Source organism: Scyliorhinus torazame, chromosome 4 (assembly GCF_047496885.1).
Source record: "Scyliorhinus torazame isolate Kashiwa2021f chromosome 4, sScyTor2.1, whole genome shotgun sequence".
Taxonomy (NCBI): domain Eukaryota; kingdom Metazoa; phylum Chordata; class Chondrichthyes; order Carcharhiniformes; family Scyliorhinidae; genus Scyliorhinus; species Scyliorhinus torazame.
The window spans coordinates 347,435,132-347,454,217 of NC_092710.1; the positions used below are offsets into that span (position 1 = coordinate 347,435,132).

The window sequence follows — 19,086 nt, forward strand, 5'->3', positions numbered from 1 at the left end:
CAGCAGCAGCCAGAGCAGTGGCACCACGGCTGGTTCTGGTGTTCAGAAGGGAGGGTCAAAGCGCAGAAGAGCAATAGTAATAGGGGACTCTACAGTCAGGGGCACAGATAGGCGCTTCTGTGGATGTGAAAGAGACTCCAGGATGGTATGTTGCCTCCCTGGTGCCAGGGTCCAGGATGTCTCCGAACGGGTAGAGGGCATCCTGAAGGGGGAGGGCAAACAGGCAGAGGTCGTTGTACATATTGGGACTAACGACATAGGCAGGAAGGGGCATGAGGTCCTGCAGCAGGAGTTCAGGGAGCTAGGCAGAAAGTTAAAAGACAGGACCTCTAGGGTTGTAATCTCGGGATTACTCCCTGTGCCACGTGCCAGTGAGGCTAGAAATAGGAAGATAGAGCAGCTAAACACGTGGCTAAACAGCTGGTGTAGGAGGGGGGTTTCCGTTATCTGGACCACTGGGAGTACTTCCGGGGCAGGTGTGACCTATATAAGGTGGACGGGTTGCATCTAAACCGGCGAGGCATAAATATCCTGGCCGCGAGGTTTGCTAGTGTCACACGGGAGGGTTCAAACTAGTATGGCAGGGGGGTGGGCATGGGAGCAATAGGTCAGAAGGTGAGAGCATTGAGGGAGAACTAGGGAATAGGGACAGTGGGGCTCTGAGGCAGAGCAGACAGGGAGAAGTTGCTGAACACAGCGGGTCTGGTGGCCTGAAGTGCATATGTTTTAATGCAAGAAGTATTACGGGTAAGGCAGATGAACTTAGAGCTTGGATTAGTACTTGGAACTATGATGTTGTTGCCATTACAGAGACCTGGTTGAGGGAAGGGCAGGATTGGCAGCTAAACGTTCCAGGATTTAGATGTTTCAGGCGGGATAGAGGGGGATGTAAAAGGGGTGGCGGAGTTGCGCTACTGGTTAGGGAGAATATCACAGCTGTACTGCGGGAGGACACCTCAGAGGGCAGTGAGGCTATATGGGTAGAGATCAGGAATAAGAAGGGTGCAGTCACAATGTTGGGGGTTTACTACAGGCCTCCCAACAGCCAGCGGGAGATAGAGGAGCAGATAGGTAGACAGATTTTGGAAAAGAGTAAAAACAACAGGGTTGTGGTGATGGGAGACTTCAACTTCCCCAATATTGACTGGAACTCACTTAGTGCCAGGGGCTTAGACGGGGCGGAGTTTGTAAGGAGCATCCAGGAGGGCTTCTTAAAACAATACGTAGACAGTCCAACTAGGGAAGGGGCGGTACTGGACCTGGTATTGGGGAATGAGCCCGGCCAGGTGGTAGATGTTTCAGTAGGGGACCATTTCGGTAACAGTGACCACAATTCAGTAAGTTTTAAAGTACTGGTGGACAAGGATAAGAGTGGTCCTAGGATGAATGTGCTAAATTGGGGGAAGGCTAATTATAACAATATTAGACGGGAACTGAAGAACATAGATTGGGGGCGGATGTTTGAGGGCAAATCAACAGCTGACATGTGGGAGGCTTTCAAGTGTCAGTTGAAAGGAATTCAGGACCGGCATGTTCCTGTGAGGAAGAAGGATAAATACGGCAATTTTCAGGAACCTTGGATAACGAGAGATATTGTAGGCCTCGTCAAAAAGTAAAAGGAGGTTTTTGTCAGGGCTAAAAGGCTGGGAACAGACGAAGCCTGCGTGGAATATAAGGATAGTAGGAAGGAACTTAAGCAAGGAGTCAGGAGGGCTAGAAGGAGTCACGAAAAGTCATTGGCAAATAGGGTTAAGGAAAATCCCAAGGCTTTTTACACGTACATAAAAAGCAAGAGGGTAGCCAGGGAAAGGGTTGGCCCACTGAAGGATAGGCAAGGGAATCTATGTGTCGAGCCAGAAGAAATGGGCGAGGTACTAAATGAATACTTTGCATCAGTATTCACCAAAGAGAAGAAATTGGTAGATGTTGAGTCTGGAGAAGGGTGTGTAGATAGCTTGGGTCACATTGAGATCCAAAAAGACGAGGTGTTGGGTGTCTTAAAAAATATTAAGGTAGATAAGTCCCCAGGGCCTGATGGGATCTACCCCAGAATACTGAAGGAGGCGGGAGAGGAAATTGCTGAGGCCTTGACAGAAATCTTTGGATCCTCACTGTCTTCAGGGGATGTCCCGGAGGACTGGAGAATAGCCAATGTTGTTCCTCTGTTTAAGAAGGGTAGCAAGGATAATCCAAGGAACTACAGGCCGGTGAGCCTTACTTCAGTGGTAGGGAAATTACTGGAGAGAATTCTTCGAGACAGGATCTACTCCCATTTGGAAGCAAATGGACGTATTAGTGAGAGGCAGCATGGTTTTGTGAAGGGGAGGTCGTGTCTCACTAACTTGATAGAGTTTTTCGAGGAGGTCACTAAGATGATTGATGCAGGTAGGGCAGTGGATGTTGTCTATATGGACTTCAGTAAGGCTTTTGACAAGGTCCCTCATGGTAGACTAGTACAAAAGGTGAAGTCACACGGGATCAGGGGTGAGCTGGCAAGGTGGATACAGAACTGGCTAGGTCATAGAAGGCAGAGAGTAGCAATGGAAGGATGCTTTTCTAATTGGAGGGCTGTGACCAGTGGTGTTCCACAGGATTCAGTGCTGGGACCTTTGCTGTTTGTAGTATATATATAAATGATTTGGAGGAAAATGTAGCTGGTCTGATTAGTAAGTTTGCAGACGACACAAAGGTTGGTGGAATTGCGGATAGCGATGAGGACTGTCAGAGGATACAGCAGGATTTAGATTGTTTGGAGACTTGGCGGAGAGATGGCAGATGGAGTTTAATCCGGACAAATGTGAGGTAATGCATTTTGGAAGGTCTAATGCAGGTAGGGAATATACAGTGAATGGTAGAACCCTCAAGAGTATTGAAATTTAAAGAGATCTAGGAGTACAGGTCCACAGGTCACTGAAAGGGGCAACACAGGTGGAGAAGGTAGTCAAGAAGGCATACGGCATGCTTGCCTTCATTGGCCGGGGCATTGAGTATAAGAATTGGCTAGTCATGTTGCAACTGTATAGAACCTTAGTTCGGCCATACTTGGAGAATCGTGTTCAATTCTGGTCGCCACACTACCAGAACGATGTGGAGGCTTTAGAGAGGGTGCAGAAGAGATTTACCAGAATGTTGCCTGTATGGAGGGCATTAGCTATGAGGAGCGGATGAATAAACTCGGTTTGTTCTCACTGGAACGAAGGAGGTTGAGGGGCGACCTGATAGAGGTCTACAAAATTATGAGGGGCATAGACAGAGTGGATAGTCAGAGGCTTTTCCCTGGGGTAGAGGGGTCAATTACTAGGGGGCATAGGTTTAAGGTGAGAGGGGCAAGGTTTAGAGTAGATGTACGAGGCAAGTTTTGTACGCAGAAGGTAGTGGGTGCCTGGAACTCGCGACCGGAGGAGGTGGTGGAAGCAGGGACGATAGTGACATTTAAGGGGCATCTTGACAAATACATGAATAGGATGGGAATAGAGGGATACGGTGCCAGGAAGTGTAAGAGATTGTAGTTTAGTCGGGCAGCGTGGTCGGCACGGACTTGGAGGGCCGAAGGGTCTGTTCCTGTGCTGTACATTACTTTGTTCTTTGGGACAATGTGTGAAAACAGGAGAGCAGCCTGGGAAGGTGAATGTAAACAGGAGAATAGGCTGGGAAGATGAGTGAAAACCGCAGAGCTGCCTGGGAATGTGCGTGAAAACGGAAGAGCAGTCTGGAACAATGAGTGAAAACCAGAGAGCAGCCTGGAAATGAGAGAAAAGCGGAGAGCTGCCTGGCAAGGTGAGTGGGGTGAGTGTATTGCGGTAACAATTCACCATGTACATATCTGTATTACGCTGTTGCTCATGTGGGCTTTACCAATGGACCATTGTAAGGTATTACCTATGATGTAGTTTGTTAGGGCATGTGTGGGCTCCGTCCCAGGCTCCACCTTTTACAGGGAGGAATAAGAGCAGTCGACCTGTAGGCGGCTCCCACTAACAGATCAGTCGCAGGCAGGCACTGTTTTAGTTGATTAAAGCCACAGTTTACTTCTACTCCTGGTTTCGTGTGAATTGATGGTCGCATCAGAGTGAAAACCAGAGAGCAGTCTGGGACATTGTGTGAAAACCGTACAGCAGCCTGGAAAGGTGAGTAAAAACCGGATAGCAGCCTGGGAATGTGAGTGAAAACCATAGAGCAGCCTGGGAAGGTGAGTGAAAACCGGAGAGCAGCCTGGGAATGTGAGTGAAAACCGGAGAGCAGCCTGGGAATGTGAGTGAAAACCGTAGAGCAGCCTGGGAAGGTGAGTGAAAACCGGAGAGCAGCCTGGGAATGTGAGTGAAAACTGGAGAGCAGCCTGGGAAGGTGAGTGAAAACCGGAGAGCAGCCTGGGACAAATAGTGAAAACCGGAGAGCAACCTGGGAATGTGAGTGAAAACCGGAGAGCAGCCTGGGAATGTGAGTGAAAACCGGAGAGCAGCCTGGGAAGGTGAGTGAAAACCGGAGAGCAGCCTGGGAAGGTGAGGGTAAACCGGAGAGCAGCCTGGGCAGGTGAGTGAAAACCGGAGAGCAGCCTGGGAAGGTGAGTGAAAACCGGAGAGCAGCCTGGGAAGGTGAGTGAAAACCGGAGAGCAGCCTGGGAAGGTGAGTGAAAACCGGAGAGCAGCCTGGGAATGTGAGTGAAAACTGGAGAGCAGCCTGGGAAGGTGAGTGAAAACCGGAGAGCAGCCTGGGACAAATAGTGAAAACCGGAGAGCAACCTGGGAATGTGAGTGAAAACCGGAGAGCAGCCTGGGAATGTGAGTGAAAACCGGAGAGCAGCCTGGGAAGGTGAGTGAAAACCGGAGAGCAGCCTGGGAAGGTGAGGGTAAACCGGAGAGCAGCCTGGGCAGGTGAGTGAAAACCGGAGAGCAGCCTTGGAAGATGAGTGAAAACCGGAGAGCAGCCTGGGAAGGTGAGGGTAAACCGGAGAGCAGCCTGGGCAGGTGAGTGAAAACCGGAGAGCAGCCTGGAAAGGTGAGTGAAAACCGGAGAGCAGCCTGGGAAGGTGAGTAAAACCGGAGAGCAGCCTGGGAATGTGAGTGAAAAGCAGAGAGCAGCCTGGGAAGGTGAGTGAAAACCGGAGAGCAGCCTGGGACAATGAGTGAAAACCGAAGAGCAGCCTGGGAATTTGAGTGTAAACCAGAGAGCAGCCTGGGAAGGGGTGTGAAAACCATCTGGGCTGCAGAGGAACTTGGAATGAGAGGGTAAAGGTCCAGTTGTCACGGTCCAGGCAGGTACCAATGACATAGATAGAATAGAGGTTCTACTGAAGAATAAGAGCAGCTAGAGGCTAAATTAAAAAGCAGAACCAAAAAGGTAATATTTCTGGATTACTGATGCTCGATCAGTAACTCCAGAAGCGAGATTGGATGCCAATTGAAGGCTTTATTGGACTAGGTGTGTACACCAGCAGCGCAGGTACAGATTGCAGCTGCTAGGGGGAGACAGGCTCTTATACTCCCGCCTTATTGGGCGGAACCAGCAGGCAGGCTTCACCAATGATATTGCTGTCTCAGGTACCTCCCGCACCAATAGTCTTACAGCATCAACCTGGGTACTGTAATACCCCTAATACCGACTACCACATTCACCCACTGTTAAAAAAAGAGTCCGGCGGGGTTGGTGGTCTCGCGTTATACAGTGGTAGAGGTTGAGGTTATGGTGGTACCCAGTATGTATTAGTACAGTGTTTTGCCTCGTTACATGTCGCAACTATTTACAGTATTTATTTACATTCAAAAGAAAGCAATTAGTCGATCAGGGGCCCAGGTCGTCCTCTGCGATCGTCGCAGTTTCGGCAGTGATGCAGGCGCCGGCTCGGGCATCCGTGGCTCCGGGAGCATGGCTTCGGCTTCTTCGGCAGCTTCATCACCCCTAGATGGGACCGGTGGGATGACCGATCCACCTGGGAAGGGGGCGGCTGTAGGGTGCGCCGGTGGGAGGGAGGGTGGGATTGGTGGTGGGGGTGTGGGTGGGGATCCAGCCGGCGCCAGGTCCCGTAGGGAGACCGTATCCTGTCGGCCGTCGGGGTACGCCATGTAGGCGTATTGAGGGTTAGCGTGATGGAGGTGGACCCTCTCGACCAATGGGTCCGACTTGTGCGCCCTCATGTGTTTGCAGAGAAGGATGGGTCCAGGAGCTGCAAGCCAGGTTGGGAGCGAGGTCCCGGAGAAGGACTTCCTAGGGAAAACAAGGAGACGTTCGTGAGGTGTTTGGTTGGTCGTGGTATATAGCAGTGATTGGATGGAGTGGAGAGCATCCGGAAGGACCTCCTGCCAGCGGGAGACTGGGAGATTCCTGGACCGTAGGGCCAGTAGGACGGTCTTCCAGACCATTCCGTTCTCCCTCTCTACCTGTCCGTTTCCCCGGGGGTTGTAACTGGTCGCCCTGCTCAGGGCAATGCCCTTGCTGAGCAGGAATTGACGCAGTTCGTCGCTCATAAAGGAGGGCCCCCGATCGCTGTGTACGTAGGCGGGGAAACCGAACAGGGTAAAGATACTGTGGAGGGCTTTTATGACGGTGGCTGCGGTCATGTCGGGGCAGGGGATGACGAATGGGAACCGGGAGTACTCGTCAATCACGTTCAGGAAGTACGTGTTGCGGTCGGTGGAGGGGAGGGGCCCTTTGAAGTCCATACTGAGGCGTTCAAAGGGACGGGAAGCCTTTATCAGGTGCGCTTTCACTGGCCTGTAGAAGTGCGGCTTGCACTCTGCGCAGATTTGGCAGTTCCTGGTGGCGGTCCTGACCTCCTCGATGGAGTAGAGCAGGTTGCGGGTCTTGATGAAATGGAAGAATCGAGTGACCCCCGGATGGCAGAGGTCCTCATGGAGGGCCCGGAGTCGGTCCACTTGTGCGTTGGCACATGTGCCATGGGATAGGGCATCAGGAGGCTTGTTTAGCTTCCCGGGACGATACAAGATCTCATAGTTGTAGGTGGAGAGCGCGATCCTCCACCGTAAGATCTTATCGTTCTTTATCTTTCCCCGCTATGCATTATCGAACATGAAAGCAACCGACCGTTGGTCAGTGAGGAGAGTGAATCTCCTGCCGGCCAGGTAATGCCTCCAGTGCTGCACAGCTTCTCCTATGGCCTGGGTCTCCTTTTCGACTGAGGAGTGGCGAATTTCTGAAGCGTGGAGGGTGCGTGAGAAGAAGGCCATGGGTCTGCCTGCTTGGTCGAGGGTGGCCGCCAGAGCTACGTCGGACGTGTTGCTCTCGACTTGGAAGGGAAGGGATTCATCGATTGCATGCATTGTGGCCTTTGCAATGTCCACTTTGGTGCGGCTGAAGGCCTGGCGGGCCTCTGCCGATGGGGAGAAACCGTGGATTGAATTAGTGGGCGGGCCTTGTCCGCATAGTTGGGGACCCACTGGGCATATTATGAAAAAAATCCTAGGCAGCGTTTCAGGGCCTTGGAGCAGTGGGGGAGGGCAAACTCCATGAGGCGGCGCATGCGTTCGGGATCTGGGCCTATAACTCCACCGTGCACTACATAGCCGAGGATGGCTAGATGGTCGGTGCTGAACACGCATTTGTCCTTGTAGGTTAGATTAAAGATTTTTGCAGTATGGAGGAATTTTCGGAGATTGGTGTTGTGGTACTGCTGGTCGTGGCCGCAGATGGTGACGTTATTGAGTTACGGAAACGTGGCCCGCAAACCGTACAGGTCAACCATTTGGTCCATTTGGATTTTTTGGTTAACTGGGTGGATGGGAAGAGAACAGCGCCTTACCGTGTTGTGGTGTATGAAGTTCTCTGTGCTCCCGGAGTCAATCAGGCAGGATGTTTTGTGCCCATTAATGAGCAGGGTCGTCGTCGCGGCCGAGAGCGTTCGGGGCCGAGACTGGTCCAGGGTCACCGAGGTAAGTCGTGGCAAAGGTTGGAGGTTTTCCTCGGGCGGTGTGTGGTCATCCTAATCGGGGTCCTGAGACTCCAGCCAAGATGGCGACGCCCACTGGTAGCACATGGCTGGGGGGGGTGCAAGATGGCGGCGCCCATCTGTCGTACGTGGTCCCTGGGGAACAAGATGGCGGCGCCCGGGGCCCGCACGTGGCTCTGGAAAGGGAAGATGGCGGCACCCGCTGGCCGCACGTGGCTCATGGAGAGAGTTGGAGTGGCGGTCCCGGTTCGTCCCCGGAGACGGCCCGGGCATGGCATACCGCCACGAAATGGCCCTTTTTGCCGCACCCTTTGCAGGTGGAGGAGCGGGCCGGGCAGCTCTGCCGGGGGTGCTTGGCTTGGCCACAAAAATAACAGCCGGGCCCCCCGGAGGTGCCTTGTAGTCGCGCAGCACAAGCTTGTGTGTGGATGGGGGATGCATCGGAGTTGGCTTCGGCGGAGTTCCAAGGGGCTGCCGCGCGGTCAGGGACGTACGCGCGTGCATTTTGGGAGGCCACATCCAGGGAGCTAACAAGGGCCCGTGCCTCCTTGAGGCCTAGTGTCTCTTTTTCTAGAAGCCGCTGGCGGATTTGGGAGGACAGCATACCTGCAACGAATGCGTCCCGGATCAAAAGTTCTGTGTGGTTGCTGGCTGAAACTTGCGGGCAGTCACAGTTCCTATCTAACACCAGGAGCGCACGGTAGAATTCCTCCAGCGATTCCCCGGGGATTTGTCGCCTCGCTGCTAGCAGATGTCGGGCGTAGACTTGGTTTACTGGGGGAATATAGTGTCCTTCCAGCAGGGTCATTGCGGCCTCGAAATCGTCCGCATGCTCGATGAGGGTGTAGATCTCTGGGCTCACCCTCGAGTGGAGAACTTGCAGTTTCTGGTCCTCCATAGGTGCAGTCGTGGCTGTCCTTAGGTACCCTTTGAAGCATGCCAGCCAGTGTTTGAAGGTTGCCGCTGAGTTTGCCGTGTGGGGGCTGAGTTGCAGACACTCCGGCTTGATTCAGAGCTCCATTCTTTAAAATCTAGTCCAATAAATTGATGCTCGATCAATAACTCCAGAAGCGAGATTGGATGACAATTGAAGGCTTTATTGGACTAGATGTTTCCCCCAGCAGCGCAAATACAGAATGCAGCTGCTAGGGAGGAATAGGCTTATACTCTGCCTTACTGGGAGGAACCAGCAGGCAGACTTCACCAAGGATATTGCTGTCTCAGGTAGTTCCCACACCAATGGTCTTACAGCATCAACCTCCTGGGTACCATAATACCCCTAATCCAGACTACCACAATCACTACCTGAGCCATGAGCTAATTGGGTCAGGGTCAATGTAAATGCGTAGCTCAAAGCTGAGAGAAATGGGTTTGAATTCATTGGACATTGGCACCAATTCTGGGGAAGAAGGGAGGTTTTCCAATGGGAAGCTCTGGACCTGGGCCTGAGTCCTGGCAAATCACATAAACTAGGGCTACCTACTCGGTTCAGAGATTCTCACCTGCTTCAAGAAGACCACCATCATACCAGTGCCAAAGATGAACCAGGCAACTACCATCCGGTGGCCTTGACGGCGATCATTATGAAGTGCGTCGAGGGGTTGGTCATGAGACACGTCAACTCCATACTCCCAGAATGCCTTGCTCCACTGCAATTCACATACTACCGCAACCGGTCCACAGCAGACGTCATCTCCCTGACACTACACTCATCTCAGGAGCATCTCGACAACAAGGATTCCTATGTCAGGCTCCTATTCATTGACTACAGCTGTGCCTTCAACACCATAATCCAAGCTAAGCTCAAATCAAAACTCAAAATCTTAGGACTTGGCTCCTCCCTCTGCAACTGGATCCTGGACTTCCTGACCCATAGACCACAATCAGTAAGGATAAACAATAACACCTCCTCCATGATAATCCTCAATATGGGGGCCCTTCAAGGCTGCGTTCTTAGCTTCCTACTATACTCCCTATACACATATGATTGCGTGGCAAAATTTGGCTCCAGCTCCATCTACAAGTTTGTTGATGACACGATCATAGTGAGTCAGATCGCGAATATCGATGATTCAGATTACAGGAGGGAGATAGGGAACCTAGCTGAATGGATTAACGACAACAATCTCTCTCTCAATGTCAGCAAAACTAAAGGGCCGGTCATTGACTTCATGAAGCAAAATATCATGCACACCCCTGTTTGCATCAATGGTGCCGAGGAGATAGGGCTTTAAACTAAATAGTGAGGGAGGGTTCAGTTGTATGGAAAATAACAAGATTGAAATTAAAGGAGAAGGTGAGAATGCAAGTTAATGATGAGGACTTTAAGCGAGTTAAAGGGGCCGAGGGCTCAGGAGAGGTTAGTAAAGTTTCCAGAATAGATAATAGAACAGAGAGTATAGAAAGTGACAGGAATCTAACTTCAAGCACAGCAAAAAGGGGACAGTTATGAGAAGGGGGACGGTCAATGCAGAACTGAGTGTGTTGTATAAAAATGCTTGCAGTATACGAAAAACAAGGTAAATGAGCTTGTTACGCACATTGAAATTGGCGGGTACAATGTTGTGGGTATCACAGAAACGTGGCTGCAAAAGGATGAGGTCTGGAATCTAAATATCCAAGGATATGTGTCCTAGACAAAGGACAGGCAGATGGGCATAGGAGGCAGAGTTGTATTGTTAGTAAGAAATTAACTCAAATCGATAGCAAGAAGCAATATAGGGTCGGCAGGCGTAGAATCTGTGTGGGTAGAGTTGAGGAACCGCAAAGGAGAAAAGATCCTGATGAGAGTTATGCACAGGTCCCCTAGCAGTAGTCAGGATGTGGGGCAGAAAATAAATCAGGAGACAGAAAAGGCATATATGAAAGGCAATATTACAGTAATCATGGGGCTTCAATATGCAGGTGGACTGGGAAAATCAGGTTGGTTACGGATCCCAAGAAAATGAATTTGTGGAATGTCTACGAGATGGTTTTTTGGAGCAGCTTGTGGTAGAGCCTACTCGGGAACAAGGAATTCTGATGATGTGTCATGAGGCGGACATGAATAGGGAACTTCCGGTGAAGGAATCCTTAGAGGGCAGTGACCAAAATATGATAGAATTCACCCTGCAGTTTGAGAGGGAGAAGCTGGAATCAGATGTAACGGTATTACAATTAAATAAGGGTAACTACAAAGACATGAGGGAGGAGCTGGCCAGAGTTGATTGGAGGGGAGCCTTGCAGGGAAGACAGTTGAACAACAATAGCAGGAATTTGGGGGGATTATTATAAGAGAAATTCATCCCAAGGAGGAGGAAACATACTGAGGGGAGGACAAGGCAATTATGTCTGACAAGGGAAGTCATAGAATCATAGCATTTACAGTGCAGAAGGAGGCCATTCGGCCCATCGTGTCTGCACCGGCTCTTGGAAAGAGCACCCTACCCAAGCCCACACCTCCAGCCCATCCCCATAACCCAGTAACCCCACCCAACACTAAGGGCAATTTTGGACACTAAGGACAATTTAGCACGGCTAATCCACCTAACCTGCACATCTTTGGACTGTGGGAGGAAACCGGAGCACCCGGAGGAAACCCACGCACACACGGGGAGGATGTGCAGACTCCGCACAGACAGTGACCTAAGCCGGGAATCGAACCTGGGACCCTGGAGCTGTGAAGCAATTGTGCTAACCACCGTACTACCGTGCTGCCCTCTTCTTTTTTTTTTTAAATAAAAAATTCTGGAGAAGGGAGGGAGGAACGTACCCAATGCCTCCCTCATCCTGTTGGCCACCTTTGTGTCCAGCTGCATCAAGCTGTGCGTGGACCCCCAGTATGCAAACACCAAGTGTCACTACATACTGAGGTTCTACCTGTCCCCAGTGTTACGAAGGATGGGCCTGGCCTCATTGCCGCGGAACGTTCCAAGTAGTTGGACCGTGCCGTACCACCTGTCCTTCGTGGAAAAGTTTATGAAGAAAAACACCTTTGACCACAAGGCAATGAAGCAGTGGTCAGCACGTAATGTCCTCAAGGCCCTCAGGGAAAAGGAGAACGTGGAGGACGTTGGACGGTTCCCTGAGCAGACTGTAAAGAACAGAGACTACACTTGATCTTAGCCAAAAGGCCGAGAAGTGATAAGTCAGGGACAGTATAAAGGTGAAGGAAAAAGCATACAATGTAGCGAGAATTAGTGAGAAGCCAAAGGACTGGGAAGCACAGGACAATCAAAAAAAGCAATAAGGGAGGGAGAAGATGAACTATAAGTGTAAGCTAACTAGTAATATAAAAGAAGATTGCAAGAGTTTTTTCAACATCTAAAATATACGAGAGAGGCATTGGACCACTGGAAAATGAGGCTGGAGAAGTACGAATAGGGAACAAAGAAATAGCAGAGGAACTGAATAGATACTTTGCATCAGTTTTCAGAATGGAAGACACTAGTGTCATACTAGAACTTCAAGAGAGTCAGGGGGCAGAGGTGAGTGATTGACCATCACTAAGGGGAAGGTGCTTGCGAAACTGAAAGGTCTGAAGGGGGATAAATCACCCAGACCAGATGGACTACACCCCAGGTTCCGAAGGAGACAGCTGAGGAGATGGTAGATGCATTTTAGGAATTGTAGAGGCAGGGAGGGTCCCAGTGGCTTGGAAAATGGCTAATGTAACACCCCTGTATATGAAGGGAAAGACTCAGAAGATAGGAAATGGTATGCCGGTTAGCCTAACGTTGGTTGTTGGTAGTTTTCAGAGTCTATAATTAAGGATGAAATTGTGAGTACTTAGGAGTGCAAGGTAAAGTAGAACTGAACAAAGAACAAAGAGCAATAAAGCACAGGAACAGGCCCTTTGGTCCTCCAAGTCTGACCGGTCATACCACCCTTGGCCAAAACCCTCAGCACTTCCTAGTGCCGTATCACTCTATACCCATCCTATCCATTTATTTGTCGAGATGCTTTTTGAACGCCGTTAATGTATCTGTTTCCACAACTATCCCGAGCACTGCGTTACAGGCACTCAACACTCTGTGTAAAAAATCTGCCTCGCACATCTCCTCTAAACGGACCTTAAACCTATGCACCCTAGTGATATACCACTCCACCCTAGGAAAGAGTGCCTGCCATCCACTCTATCCATGGTCCTCATAATCTTGTAGACCTCTAGCAGGTCACCCCTCAATCTCTGTTGTTCTAATGAAAACAGCCCAAGTCTAATCAGCCTGTCAGCATAGAAAACTCCCTCCAAACCAGGCAAAATCCTTTTAAACCTCCTCTGCACCCTCTCCAAAGCCTCCACATCCTTCTGGCAGTGTGGTGACCAGAATTGTGCGTAATATTCCAAGTGCGGCCTTACCAAGGATCAATACAACTGTAGCATGACTTGCCAGTTTTTATACTCGATGCTCTGTCCAAAGGCAAGTATTCCATATGCATTCTTGACTACCTTGTCCACTTGTGTTGCCACTTTCAAAGATCTGTGTTCTTGTACGCCCAGAACTCTCTGATATTCTATATTCTGAAGAGTTTTGCCATTTACTATATATTTCCCCTCTATGTTAGACCTACCAAAATGCATTACATTTGTCCAGATTAAACTCCATTTGTCATTCCTCTGCCCAAGTCTCCAATCTATGTCCTGCTGTATCCTCTGACAATCCTCAACACTATGTCACTCCACCAATGTTGGTGACATTCGCAAACTTACTAATCAGACCAACTACATTTTCCTCCAAATTGTTTCTGTAGACTACAAACCATAAAGGCCCCAGCACCAATCCCTGTGGAACACCACGCATCACAACCTTACAGTCAGAAAAACACCCTTCCACTGCTACCCTCTGCCTTCTGTGACCGTGCCAGTTCTGTATCCATCTTGCCGCCTCACCTCTGATCCTGTGTGACTCCATCTTTTGTACCAGTCTGCAATGAGGCACTTTGTCAAATGCTTTACTGAAGTCCATGTAAACAACATTCACCACCCTCCTGTCATCAATCACCTTTGTCAGCGCCTCAAAAAAATCAATCAAGTTAGTGAGGCACAATCTCCCCTTCACAAAACCATGCTGTCTATCGCTGATGAGTCCATTTGTTGCCAAATGGGTATCAATCCTGTCCCTGAGAATTCTCTCCAATAATTTACCGACTACCGACTTGAGGCTCACCGGCCTATAGTTTCCTGGATTATCCCAGCTACCTTTCTTAAACAGTGGTACCACATTAGTTATTCTCCAGTCTTCTGGCATTTCACCCCTAGCCAATGAGGGTACAAAGATGTCAGTCAAAGCCTCAGCAATTTCCTCTCTTGCTTACCGCAGTATTCTGGAGTAAATCCCATTTGGCCCAGGAGACTTATCTACCTAAGTATCTTTTAAAAGACCGAATACCTCCTCCTTTCCGATGTCAACATGACCCAAACTGTCCACCCACCCTACCCAACAATCACTTTCACAAAGTCCTTTTCTTTGGTGAACACTTATGCAAAGTACTCATTTAGGACCTCACCCATTTCCTCTGGCTCAACACATAGATTTCCCCCCCCACTGTCCTTAATGGTCCAATCCTTTCCCTGGCCTTGCTTTTTACATACGAATAAAAAGCTTTGGGATTAACCTTAATACTACTTGCCAAGGATTTAGGATCCCTCCTAGCCTTCCTAATTTCCTGCTTAAGTACCTTCCTACTTTCTTTATACTCCTCAAGAATTTTGACTCTCCCCGCCCTTCTAGATTGTACAAATATCAATGGTGATGGGACATGTGCTGAATGGTGCCCGGCTGCGGCCTCACTGGGGAGGCTGGAGAGTTGAAGGAGGCCGGCGGATGCTGGGTAAGTTCGCCAAAGTTGGTTTAAAACCGGCTTTGGTGCGCACCGGTTAGGCTCGCTCGTTGTGAGCGAGATTTTGACTTCAAAGCCTCGTGGGACTTGGGTAAATCCGCGAGGTGTGAAAACATAGAACATAGAACATTACAGCGCAGTACAGGCCCTTCGGCCCTCGATGTTGCACAGACCTGTGAAACCACTCTAAAACCCATCTACACTATTCCCTTATTGTCCATATGTCTATCCAATGACCATTTGAATGCCCTTAGTGTTGGCGAGTCCACTACTGTTATAGGCAGGGCATTCCATGCCCTTACTACTCTTTGAGTAAAGAACATACCTCTGACATCTGTCCTATATCTATCTCCCCTCAATTTAAAGCTATGACCCCTTGTGCTAGACATCACCATCCGAGGAAAAAGGCTCTCACTGTCCACACTATCCAATCTTCTGAGCATCTTGTACGCCTCAATTAAGTCACCTCTTAACCTTCTTCTCTCTAACGAAAACAGCCTCAAGTCCCTCAGCCTTTCCTCATAAGATCTTCCCTCCACACCAGGCAACATTCTGGTAAATCTCCTCTGCACCCTTTCCAATGCTTCCACATCCTTCCTATAATGCGGCGACCAGAATTGCACGCAATACTCCAAATGCGGCCGCACCAGAGTTTTGTACAGCTGCAACATGACCTCATGGCTCCGAAACTCAATCCCTCTACCAATAAAAGCTAACACGCCGTACGCCTTCTTAACAACCCTCTCACCCTGGGTGGCAACTTTCAGGGATCTATGTATATGGACACCGAGATCTCTTTGCTCATCCACACTGCCAAGAATCTTACCATTGCTCTATCTTCCTGTTATTCCTTCCAAAATGAATCACCTCACACTTTTCTGCATTAAACTCCATTTGCCACCTCTCAGCCAAGCGCTGCAGCTTATCTATGTCCCTCTGTAACTTGTAACATCCTTCCACAATGTCCACAACTCCACCGACTTTAGTGTCATCTGCAAATTTACTCACCCATCCTTCTACGCCCTCCTCCAGGTCATTTATAAAAATGACAAACAGCAGTGGCCCCAAAACAGATCCTTGTGGTACACCACTAGTAACTGGACTCCAGTCGGAACATTTACCATCAACCACCACCCTTTGTCTTCTTCCAGCTAGCCAATTTCTGATCCAAACTGCTAAATCACCCTGAATCCCATGTCTCCGTATTTTCTGCAGTAGCCTACCATGGGGAACCATATCAAACGCTTTACTGAAATCCATATACACCACATCAACTGCTTTACCCTCATCCACCTGTTTGGTCACCTTCTCAAAGAACTCAATACGGTTTGTGAGGCACGACCTACCCTTCACAAAACTGAGTTGACTATCTCTAATCAAATTATTCCTTTCCAGAAAATTATTCATTTTCATTTCAGATGATTATACATACTGGGCGCGATTCTCCACTCCCACGCCGGTTGGGAGAATCACTTGGGCCACCGAAATTTCCGGGGACGCCGGTCCGACGCCCTCCCGCGATTCTCCCAAGCGGCGGGAATGGGCCGGTCGAGTTTCGTGGGCAGCAGGCCGGAGAATCGCCAGAGATACCCAAAATGGCGATTCTCCGGCACCCCCGCGATTCTGAGGCCCGGATGGGCTGAGCGGCCAGGCCAAAACGGCGGGTTACCCCCAGCACCATCCACACCTGGTCGCTACAGTCGTGGGCGGTGCGTGAACGCTGGGGGGGGGGGGGCGGCCTGTGGGGGGGGGCGAGGGGGGATCATGCACCGGGCTTCACCTTGAATGTGGGGTGGTCCGCGATCGGTGCCCACCGATCGTCGGGCCATCCTCTCTGAAGGAGGACCTCCTTCCTTCCGCAGCCCCGCAAGATCCGTCCCCCATCTTCTTGCGGGGCGGATTTGGACAGGACGGCAACCACGCGCATGCGTCATCTATTGGGCACCGCTTTTACGCGGGCAACAAGGCCTGGCGCGGGTAGATAACGCGGCCCTGATACTGGCCCATTGTCAGGACCTGAATCGGTCGGGACCGGGGCCGTTCCGCGCCGTCGTGTACCTCGACGGCATTCACGACGGCGCGGCCACTTCGGCGTGGGGGTGGAGAATCCCGCCCCCTATCTCTTATAAAACTTTCAAAGATTTTTGCCCACAACAGAAGTAAGGCTCACTGGTCTACAGTTACCGGGGTTGTCTCTACTCCCCTTCTTGAACAAGGGGACAACATTTGCTATCCTCCAGTCTTCTGACACCAATCTTGTAGACAAAGATGACTTAAAGACAAAGGCTCAGCAATCTCCTCCCTAGCTTCCCAGAGAATCCTAGGATAAATCCCATCTGGCCCAGGGGACTTATCTATTTTCACACTTTCCAGAATTGCTAACACCTCCTCCTTATGAACCTCAAGCCCTTCTAGTCTAGTAGCCTGAATCTCAGTATTCTCCTCGACAACATTGCCTTTTTCCTGTGTGAATACTGACGAAAAATATTCATTTAGCACCTCTCCTATCTCCTCGGACTCCACGCACAACTTCCCAGTACTGTCCTTGACTGGCCCTACTCTTACCCTAGTCATTCTTTTATTCGCAGGAGGGCTCTCCCGGAATTCACCAGCCTCGGCGCACTCAAGCCAGACTCAACACGGCCGTTGAATCTCGCCCCAAGTCTTCAGTATTATTGCCAGAATGCTGTCAGTGCCCATCGCCTTTATAGCATTCAGTGCCTTCACTGTTTCTTGATATCATGTGGAGTGAATTGAATTGGTTAACGACTGATATCAGTGATGCTTGGGACCTCATGAGCAGAAGATCGAGATCAATCAGCCATTAGTTCTTGGAATGGGGGTTTATTCTAGTGGAACGTCATCCCCGGTGGTCTTATTAGACCCACAAGAAGACAGTAACGGATTTTTGATGTACAGGGGAGTCAATGGTGATGGGAGCAGGCAGGAAGGCGGACTTAAGGTTACAATCATGGTAAATGAAAGAGAAGGCTTGATGAGCCAAATAGCCTACTCATGCTCTTATTTCATGTGTTACAATGAAAGTCTCTACTCTCTACATATTGTTATTGTTCTGAATAAAGTCATTGTGACACCATTTCAATGCAGTCCCTGCCAGGTGTTAGATCATAAGCACAAAATGAATCAAATTGGCAAAATTATTCAAAAATGACAAAGTTAGCTGGTGCAAGAAAGGAAATATACTGTAGAATAATAGGAATAAAGAAATAGGGGTAATTCCAATCAACACCTGACTCTGAACCACAAGATTGTAGTTCATGGAAATCTGAAACACGCACAGAAGAAAATGGGCTTCAGGATCATTGTCAGGGAAAGGAATCAGATACGGCATTCTTGACCCATTAATCAGGTCTTAATACCTGATTATGACATGTTTAATACTAAGAAAACTCAAATCCCATTTTCCTCAAACTAAAATTTGAAAAAGATCACGGGCTGGATTCTCCATGCGGTGACGCCGAAATCGCGAAACGCGATCGGGAGGGGAATCGGCTCTAACGCCAAAATCGGATCTGACGCCGGTTTTGCGCTGAATTGGCATTCTCCAGACACCCAACGCGACAAAATCGCAGCCCACGCCGTGCGGCTCGGAAGTACAGTACGCATCTCATCATCTGCCCTGACACCCGATTCTCCGGGGCCTCAGCGATTCTCCGCCTCAGATGGGCCGATTTCCCGACAGCGTGTTTCTAATGTGCCATAGAAAATCGTGAAGCTGGCGTGCTGACTAAGGTGGTTGCGAGAGGAAGTAGGAGGATATGTGGGGTGACTGCAGGCTCCCGGGTCGGACACCAGTCATGCTTTCTGCAGGGGGAGTGGGGGCCTGCCAGGGCCAGGTGCCCGATTGTCCACGGGCTTTTCCACGGGACGGGGTGCGAGCAGAGCCATCCCTCGAGGCCCCCCCACCACCTGGCGCTGCTAGTCCTGGATGCCCACTCTGGTATTGACAAGGGTCTGAATGGGCCATCTCTGTCTGGGACTGTCGGTGTAACGCCAGCCGGCACCTGGGCAATGCCGCCGATGCTCTCAGCAATGGCCTGCTGTGACTGGACCATCACCTGGGCATTGCCGCTGATGCTCTCAGCAATGGCCTGCTGTGACCCGGCCACCCTGAGGTGCGCCACTGCAATCTCCAGCTGGAACTGGCACATGGCTGCTGTGAGTAGGCAGCCCTGCCCTGGGCCTCAGCCCCCGCCTGCACAGAATGCCCCAGGACGTGCACATGCTGACCCATATCCGACACCATCGCCCCCATTGCCACTCGTGCAGTTTCCGCCTGGGTGGCATGCATGACCGGCACCACTCCCTGTTCTTGCACACAGATGGACTCCCCCACCTGCACCTGC

At 50.2% G+C, this 19,086-nt stretch overlaps 1 protein-coding gene, 1 long non-coding RNA gene and 1 pseudogene across 4 annotated transcripts in view; 1 reads left to right on the forward strand and 2 right to left on the reverse strand.

Moving 5' to 3' along the window:
• The window catches only part of LOC140411759 (uncharacterized), a 29,080-nt gene extending 11,264 nt beyond the window's left edge, over positions 1-17,816 (forward strand). For all 3 annotated transcript variants that reach the window (XR_011940998.1, XR_011940997.1, XR_011940996.1), the window contains exon 2: positions 17,308-17,816. This is a non-coding gene — a long non-coding RNA (uncharacterized lncRNA). The remainder of the gene's footprint in view (positions 1-17,307) is intronic.
• LOC140411508 (dynein axonemal heavy chain 8-like) overlaps positions 1-19,086 on the reverse strand; it is a 2,059,122-nt gene that overhangs the window by 1,892,012 nt on the left and 148,024 nt on the right. The window lies entirely within an intron of this gene.
• Positions 11,813-12,024, reverse strand: LOC140415703 (U2 spliceosomal RNA; annotated as a pseudogene).